This window comes from Electrophorus electricus, chromosome 2 (genome assembly GCF_013358815.1).
Source record: "Electrophorus electricus isolate fEleEle1 chromosome 2, fEleEle1.pri, whole genome shotgun sequence".
Classification (NCBI taxonomy): Eukaryota; Metazoa; Chordata; class Actinopteri; order Gymnotiformes; family Gymnotidae; genus Electrophorus; species Electrophorus electricus.
In genome coordinates this window covers 30,302,911-30,311,698 of record NC_049536.1, presented here as the reverse complement: position 1 = coordinate 30,311,698, position 8,788 = coordinate 30,302,911, and the positions used below count along the sequence as shown (strand labels likewise).

At 36.4% G+C, this 8,788-nt stretch overlaps 2 long non-coding RNA genes across 2 annotated transcripts in view; one reads left to right on the top strand and one right to left on the bottom strand.

Annotated features, from left to right (window-relative positions):
* Positions 1-455: 455 nt before the first annotated feature.
* LOC118240993 overlaps positions 456-8,788 on the bottom strand; it is a 37,958-nt gene continuing 29,625 nt past the window's right edge. The window contains exon 3 of the long non-coding RNA XR_004775766.1: positions 456-587. This is a non-coding gene — a long non-coding RNA (uncharacterized LOC118240993). The remainder of the gene's footprint in view (positions 588-8,788) is intronic.
* Positions 5,142-8,457, top strand: LOC118240995. Its single transcript, XR_004775768.1, has 2 exons — positions 5,142-6,295; positions 6,604-8,457. It is a non-coding gene; the product is annotated as an uncharacterized LOC118240995 (long non-coding RNA).

Below are 8,788 nucleotides of genomic sequence, written 5' to 3'. Positions count from 1 at the left end.
ATGGTTTACTTTTTAAAACAAATAGGGACATGAGTTTCATGTGATGTTAATGTACAAAAAATAATGTTTAATATACACAAAACATTAACCAAAGTAACAAATATTTACCTTCTGATCCGCTTGTTGGTTTGCGTGAAAGAAATGTAAACCCGTAACGGATGAATGTAATAAGGACACTTGCAGATTAGGATGTTGAATAATGATTTACTTGCGGAAAGACAGGGGCCAGATGTGATGCCGAGGATGAACAAACAGGAAAGGTTTTCCAAATCAGAGAAGGCACAGGCGTAAGTCAAATCCAGAGTAACAATAAACATGTGATGTCTAGACAGGGAAAAACCAAAGTATTGTACTCCAAAAAACAGTCCAGGTAGAAAACATGAAAAAATACAATCCAAATATACCTACTTAGTTAGCATAATGAAATGGCAATACTTTGCACTGAGGAATGATTACAGCTTTGCATAAATATTAAGAAGTTAATTAGAGTAAGATATAATCAATATTCGGAAAGGCCAATCTCCAGTGTTCTGAGGCATGCAGGGATTTGGTGTTCGGCTTGGTGGAGTAGGGCAGCGTGACAAATCCTGAAAAAAAAAAAAATTAGCAAATTACTTTGAATCATAATCAAATAATATAACAGTAAATTAGATAAATAAAATATACAGAACCAATTCAGATGAAAAATTTACATGAATCTTGATTTCTATAGGTGCCTTTTGAAATCTGGAGCACAACAGAAGATGTGCTAGCACCTGGAACAATGCCAGTGACTCCTTTTTTCTTCTCTAGCAGCCATACAAAATCACGATATAGATAAATTACTTGTAGCAACAAATCATACATTAACAGCTACTTTTAACTTGTACAACACTGGTAGGATGGCTGTGCTTAAACTCGGTGCTTAAATTGTGAATGGGCAAATATTAGGTTCTTAACGGTACTGAAGTCCATGTATAAAAACCCTAGAATTTTGGAATGCAAATTCGAAAAAAAGGCAAAGGCAAACAAGAAACCAGGGGAAGTGCAAGCTGCACAGCCACAGAATCATCCATAAACTTCTCCACCTTTCCATAATCTATGAAAACCTGAACGTGATGGGGGGTGGGGGTGGTAGTGAGGGTGGGGGTGGTAGCAATCCTTGATGCTACAAAGCCAAAAATGGACAAGCCCCTCCATACATGATATCAATGGTCAAAGCCCGAGTACATCGAGCACTTTGAACCTCAGTTATGACTTGGCTTGAAATGCCATGCTTCAAGTCTCACGGAAGACAAGCATTGAGACTGCTCTCTGTCCTGGCTCCAAGATGGTGCAAAGAACTTCCACTTGCTGTCCGAACAGCAGAGTCCCTTGCAGTCTTCAAACGCAAACTGAAGACCCATCTGTTCATGGAATATTTAAATGACCATTGACCCTGCTCCTATGTTGACTAACAACATTGTTCATTGATATATTGGACTCTAACCTACTCTACTGGATAGGATGTATTCTATGAGTATATGACAAAGCACTTTTGTAAGTTGCTCTGGATAAGAGCATCTGCTAAATGCTGTAAATGTAAATGTAATGGTGCACAGATTCTACAGTTTAGGATCCATTTGCCAAATTTCTCAAGAAAAGGCACAAAGGAAGCAAAAGCAGGTTGATCATCAGAATCTGACTCAGAATCTTTATATGCCAAGTACCAGATGTACATAGTTATGTATATACATAAATATACAATCTACAAGTGCTTTTAAGTGCATTGGAAGTCTAGTAAAAATCAGGTGCTTCAGTATATATTGTACAGTGTTTTTGCGGCTGAAGACATGAGCACTTTGTGTGTAGCAAATATATTTCATACGTTAAAATGCATGTGTGCACATTGACTACAGGAGAGGAAAGTGGAGAAAGCAGGTATGGAGCTGACGGTTAGTTTGAGTCTTTAGAGCTCTTACTCCTGGCCTCCACTGAGATGGAAGCCATTGGAAGAAAGTGACTAGGGTATATTGCATCAGCCATGATCTTCCTCAGCCTCTTCCTCCACCTAGATGAGGTGCTTGGATGTGGAGAGCCAGCAGCCAGTAATTTTCTCTGCACCATCACACAACTCACTGCAGCCTAGACTTGATGTGTCGAAACAGACAGAGATGGAGAAAGTGATGGTGAGTTCCATTATGTTCAATTATAAAGGCACTGCTAGATCTTCTTCATATCAGCAGCGTTGTGTGTATGGAGTTTTGGATTTGTACACCATGTCCCATTTGCTTGCAAATAGTATAATATTTACAGAATAGTTTCTGTTTGTGAAGTTTTGGCACTAAATTAGCACCATACGTGTGTGTCCCATTTCAGATCCTGCTTAATATTGGTGCCCAGGAATTTATAAGAATCTGCTCTGCTTACTGACTTTCTAATAGCACTGCAGGGTTGAGCTTCCTGAAATCAATGATCATCTCCACACTGTTTTGTGTTTAACACCACATTGTTACCAACCAGAGTGGTCATTTGCAAAATTAATAAGTTTAACAGACTCATTGTTACAAGTACAGTCACTGTAAAGTGAGCACACAGGCCTGTTGGTTGGCAGGTTGCCACTGTTGTACCTCTGAGCAATCCTCTTAACCCTCAACTAATCAAGGAGTATTCAGCTTTGGAGGTGTCAGCTAAATGATGTAAATGTTAGATAGAGTTGTTACTGTTTCCTTTTGGACAGAGTTGAGGAGGCACATTTACTCAAAGTGATACAGAATGCCTAAAACAATAACATCAGGAAAAAAAAACAGCACTATACCACAAGAAATAAATAATTTCAGATAACTGAAAGAATAATTAAAAATAAAACTAAAAATTGAACACAAATACCACAACAGCATAGTTTACTAAGAATGCATAAAAGTAAAAATAAAGACAAGAAATAAAGTAAAATACAAACAATGCAACAATAAAAGCTATAAATCTAATCAAGTGTTATATAAAAATAATTAAGATATAAATTCGGAATGTAAATGTATTAATGTGTATTATTAGTATTAACTAATATTAGTACTATAGTATTAGTATTAACAACATTTTCCAAGAAAAAGACTGGTATTGTTCTTTATTTTTTATCATATATTGGTCTATAATAAATATATGATGTTTTAAAAATTTAGATTTATGACCAACAAAATGTAGTTCACCCACATAAGTTAGTGAAACTAAACACACAAATTAATTTATAGTTAAATCTTAATGATTAAATAGGAATGTTTTAATAACTTTTCAAACAAGTATACAAAGTTATGATTTGACAATAGTTAAAGAACTGCAAGTCTAAAAATGTCACGGAACGCTCGCCTCCCGCGAGGCACGTGGTTTGGCCAGCCACGTGCAGTGGGAGGACTCATTTGTGGCCACGCTTGCGCACACCTGTACTTCGTTTTGTCTGTGTGTATTTAAACTCACGTCAGGGTGTGCATCGTTGTTGGTCATTGTCGATGTAACGTTTTAATGTTTCTTCGTCATTGTGAAAGCGTTTGCGTGTTCATCGTGTTTGTTTAAATGTCAGTCGTTTCATGTTCATGTTATCGTTTGCAATACGTTTGAGTGCCGCTATCATTTATGTAATACATGTTCGTCCCTGTGGAGGAAATCTGCGCTTCCTGCTCCACGCCCTGCGGCACTCAGGCCACCACGCGTTACAAGTAGATCATTCTGAGAAAATGTAGTTATGTACTATCCACCTCTGAATATGAAATATATATACATATATATGTAGCAACATCAAAATAAATAGGCTAATTAGCCTAAATACATACGATCCAATTAAACAATATTATTACTTCATGGGATACAGTACATGCTTTATTTATTTTTATGTATGCATTTGTTTGTGCCTGAAGGTTTCCTGTATGTGAGAGGCTGTGATTGATATTCTCTCCCCAGTCCCATTTTTTGTAAAATTCTGCAGCTTTTCATAGCACAAAGTGTAACATCCTACAACATATTCACTATATTGTTTCAAGAGCATTCATAAGCACACAAACACGTGAGCTGAAGTGGAGTATCAACAGGAGGGTGTGCTGATTAAACGTCGCATCTCATGGACCATCAGCTATGAGGTGTACACTTCTCATATCCTTTGCTTGGGTAAGCAGGGAGCTTCTAATTAAGTATGTTTAAGAATCTAATTAAATTGGTTGTTGAAGTATATCATAAATTATGTACATTTTACAACTTTTCGTAATCCATTTCTGTGTTGATCACATTATGGGCACTTTGCACATGCCTGAAAATATGTCCTTCTATGTTTACTTTATTTCTATGAGGAATTGAATAGTAAACTGATAAATAACAATTGCTCTCTTTGGTGAGCTTCTAGATGTTACACCAAATGTGTCACATAACTTTGCATGATGTGTAGTGTAGTGCTTACCAGTAAGCATTCTTATATCTTCAGTTCTGGATTTCTCCATATACTGAGTTGAATCTTTCAAAAATATTGACTGCTTTGAAATTGGTTCTTTTTTCTTCCATGTGTTTGTTGCTTTTCACAAACAAATGAGAAATGGTACTTACAATCTATTAGTATATAGACCTAAGATATTTAGACACAGTAACTCAGTTATTGTCTTAGTAGGTACAGATGTAGATTTTATTTGCAATGTGGCCACTGATTATATATGTTAAAAACAAAATGACCTATTCTTATGTGGCCTGTCCCGCTGCGATCTTATTTTGTATTGAGCAACAGCAAAACATTCTAAGTGATTGATATTCACTATATATATATATATATATATATATATATATATATATATATATATATATATAAATGACTAAATCTAACTTGAAGATTTATTTAATTACAGATATACTAGTATGATTAGACAATATTAAAGTAAAATTATATTTATGTGCATGTAGCACTTATTAAATATATATATATTTTAATAATTCCATTTAAATGTATAGAGAAAAAGAACTCACAGACTCATCCTCTGTTTCCCTGTGACCAGACGCTACTTTCCTTTTTAGTCTTCTGTAACAGAAATTAAATGTTAAGTTCTCTGAGCTACACCAAACATATACAAAGATTGAAGTTGAGAGCTATACTAAGAATGTTGACTAACACACCAAGACACATGCTGAAATGTGTCATGTGCTGTAAGGTAAGTACAGTATCTCCTAAACAGTATCTCCTGAGTACAGTATCTCCTAAACAGTCATGATTATCTGTGAGTATTTGGTATGAGCCAGGTTTAATTAAAATGAAGCAAATGTTTTCTTTTTCTGATAGGAAAGACTGTATGTATCAGAGTTTCTGTGGTGTTACTAATCTGGGTGTGATCAATAACTTCAAAACCTCTAGTCACATCTTCCTTGCTTCAGATGATGTAACATAGAATAACCATTTTGGTAAAGGTTGAATTGTACTGCCCAAACTGGTGGCACAATCCCGCTCATTAAATTTACCACTAAGGGCCCTCTTTACACAAGACTGTATTTAAATGATCTGCTGTGTTAAGCTCTACTAATATAGTATACACTATAGTATTCAATGGTAATGGGGTTATTATAAAATTAGGTGAATGTTTTATAAGTAGATGATAAGAAAACCTTATGTGATGTTTATCAGATCAGGGCTGGGTTTCCCAAAAGCACCATAAACAAAGATAATCTTTAAATGGTATTATACGGAACACTCTCTCTCTTATTTAAGATTATCTTTATTTCTTGAAGAATTTGGGAAGTGGGGCCCAGGTTGGTAAAAGAGTCCTGTGATTTTTCTCAATCTGTTGAAGTGATGACTCACCTCATTTGATGAGACTAGGCTCATTTCAAGAATCCTTCCTAAATACGTGATCTAATTTGCCCACTAAAGTGGAGCTGAACAACATTTCATACCAACATAAAAAAGTACTTATAAATTTTTAAATATAAATTTGACAAAGCAGTACTATTTCCTGTCTTCTCTTAGTATGATATCATGTATGCTAATGAATTTTATTTCAGACATACAGTATATTAGCCTAATATGCAATATTTCCAAGACTAGAATTTACCAAACTTTTTCATTGACTGTAGGCTGATCTAAGCCTGATTATTTTAGTCGCAAAAATGCCAAGACTAATTTAGGCCATGCTGGATTCAATTACAGGTCTCCATATGCTGGAGACCAATATAGATTAAGTGAGCCATCAGCCAGTGTAAGAACTTAAAGCAGCCAAGTGAACAGGTGTTGCTAATTGCTCCTGATTACTGTGAAGTGGCCCTGTGTCTTCCTCTGTTGACTGAAGATGGCCTTGCTGGTGACCCAGTTTCTTTCAAGGTAAGCAGCCTATTAATTTAAGCATTAGTCCTATTCCATTCTGCGCATTATTCTCTATTAGTGTAAGCTTAGCATTCATTTAATTTTATGCAACCCCACAATATCCGTACATATAATACGGATGTAATAATATACAATAACATTCCAATGAGTATAATTTTCAGTCAAAGTAATTCTCTCAACACGTCTGTGTTCGTACTAATAAGTACAGGAAAACCAGACAGCGATGATTTCAGTATGTAGTTTGCCTACGGGCGTGACGTTGAGATGCGCTCAAGTATCCTCGCTGTCTGCTTTTGTTCCCACAGTCCCACACTTGGCTACATGGAAAGTGAGAGGCAGAGCGAGACACTACGCTTCGTTGCCATGTTGTGTAAATGTACTATTATGTGCGCACTGGTCGTGCATGAGCTTTGTATTTACCAGTTTTCTTTCAACATCTTGAATCTATGTTAATATTATGCGAGCTCACATGTAACCAAAGCCTGTGATCTGAAATGCTGAAATAAGCGTTTCAGATTAGTCACCTGCAAAAATGTTCCTTCAGACATTACAGACCGTAGCCTTCTTAAGGACACACGCATGCCTCACTTTGTAATATCACTGCAACGCCACTGAATAACGTGACTGTTCCAGTTAGACGCACAAAGCTCTTTCTTCTAAGATTCTAACGCATCCTGTGTCCTGACATTTGATATACGGGAGACACTACGTCCTGTCTATCCAGTTTGGTGTATTTTACATTTTAATAAGGCAAATATGAGGAGGAGTGAATAGCTATATTCCTAAATCGCTGTGAAGCATACTGAACGAACTTCAGGTGAAGAATTTCACTTTGATATAGCTGCAGAAACAAGGGCAGCAATTCCAGACATCACTATAACCCAACACACACAGGGTAGTACATGCATACCTGAATGTGTGTTTTCCCCTCCAAATGTCTCCTGCCCTTTTGCTTGTTTTGTTGTTCTTAGTCTCCCTCCATCTTTGCTCAAAGGTCAATCATTGCTAATCCCTTAATGCTCATCACATTTATTTGACAACAGATTTGCGGTTCCAGATTCAAGACTTATCATCAGGCACACACATTTCTAGTAAAACGTGCGCACACACCTTAAATGAAATCCTTACGTTGCTAGTCCTCCAGACACCAACAAGACGCAATCAAAAGGAAGACTAAATAGTTCAGTAATAGTGGTAGTGTATGTGTAGAGTCCAACCTTCACTGTGTGTGCGCGGTGGAGGCACTAAAGGGGAATGAGCAAGGGTTGGAAGTCATTCTAAAGCCTAACAGTTTTGGGTTAAAGCTTCTTGTTTTCTGGACTTTCCACCCCTGCGTTATCTGCCCCTGCTCGTAGCCAGCTATGTAGTCACTCAGGTCCGGACCCTGGAAGTTTTATAGAGCTTAAACTGAAACCAATTCTTAACCATCCATATTTCTACTTGACTGACTAGCCCTGCTTGATTCATTTTTAAAAACTTGCAAAGATAAGATGTTTATGGTAACACTGTGACTCCTTTCTCATTTTACAGTGATGTTACAGTCAGGGTAATGTTAGCTTGTTTTCGATGCTAAGGAAACTGATTTAGTTTTATATCACCAAAACAACAACAACAACAACAACAAAACCCCCATAAGATGTAACCTCACAGTTTAGCCACATTATTCAGATGAAAACTACGTGGTTGATGATCCAAGTTCTGAATGCACATAAGCAAGCATTTTTTCAGAGATTGCAGCACTACATACAGAAGTCTGAGGCAGCTTCATGTTCCAGCAGTTAGCCATACACAACCCAGCATCACACAGAATGCTCAAATATCATATCAGTATCATATTTCCAACATGGATATGCATGATCATATGATACTGTCATAGTTTCTCTGTGCAACTTGCTTTCTCTGTGAAATTAGAAGCCTGCATAGACAAATCTTGTCAAGTAGTGCTTGTCTTTGGATGTACTCACACTAGGCGATCTGAATTTGAATATTGAGGTTTCACTACACTGTACTATATAAGGATTATAGTAAATTAATTTTATTTGTGGTTAATTTTATTTTACAGGTTTGTATTGCTTTTTTTTTTAGTTATAGTGAATTGTTTTATAGTATTTCTTATTTCTGTTACCTTAGAGCCATATTAAAGTGACAGTTGCCTTATACAGTACTGTGTCATCATGACTGCTTGTCCTCTGCTTTACAGTTTGGTTTGGTTATTGATTAAACAAGGATTTGCATAGAGGATCTAGATCCTTTATTTAAGTGCAAGCTACAGCAGAAGCATCTTTTGTTGTTTTGTGTTTGAATAGTAACTATCCAAAACATTCAGACAAAACTATTTTACACCATCAGAAAGGTGAAAAACATATAAACCTGTGGTTATTGTGAATAGAAGTATTGAAAAGAATTGTCATTTTTCTAGGGGAGCATATAGTAAGTTGATGGTGCCATACACTCTTTGCGTTGTGTTGGTGATAGTGTGGGTAAGTAATA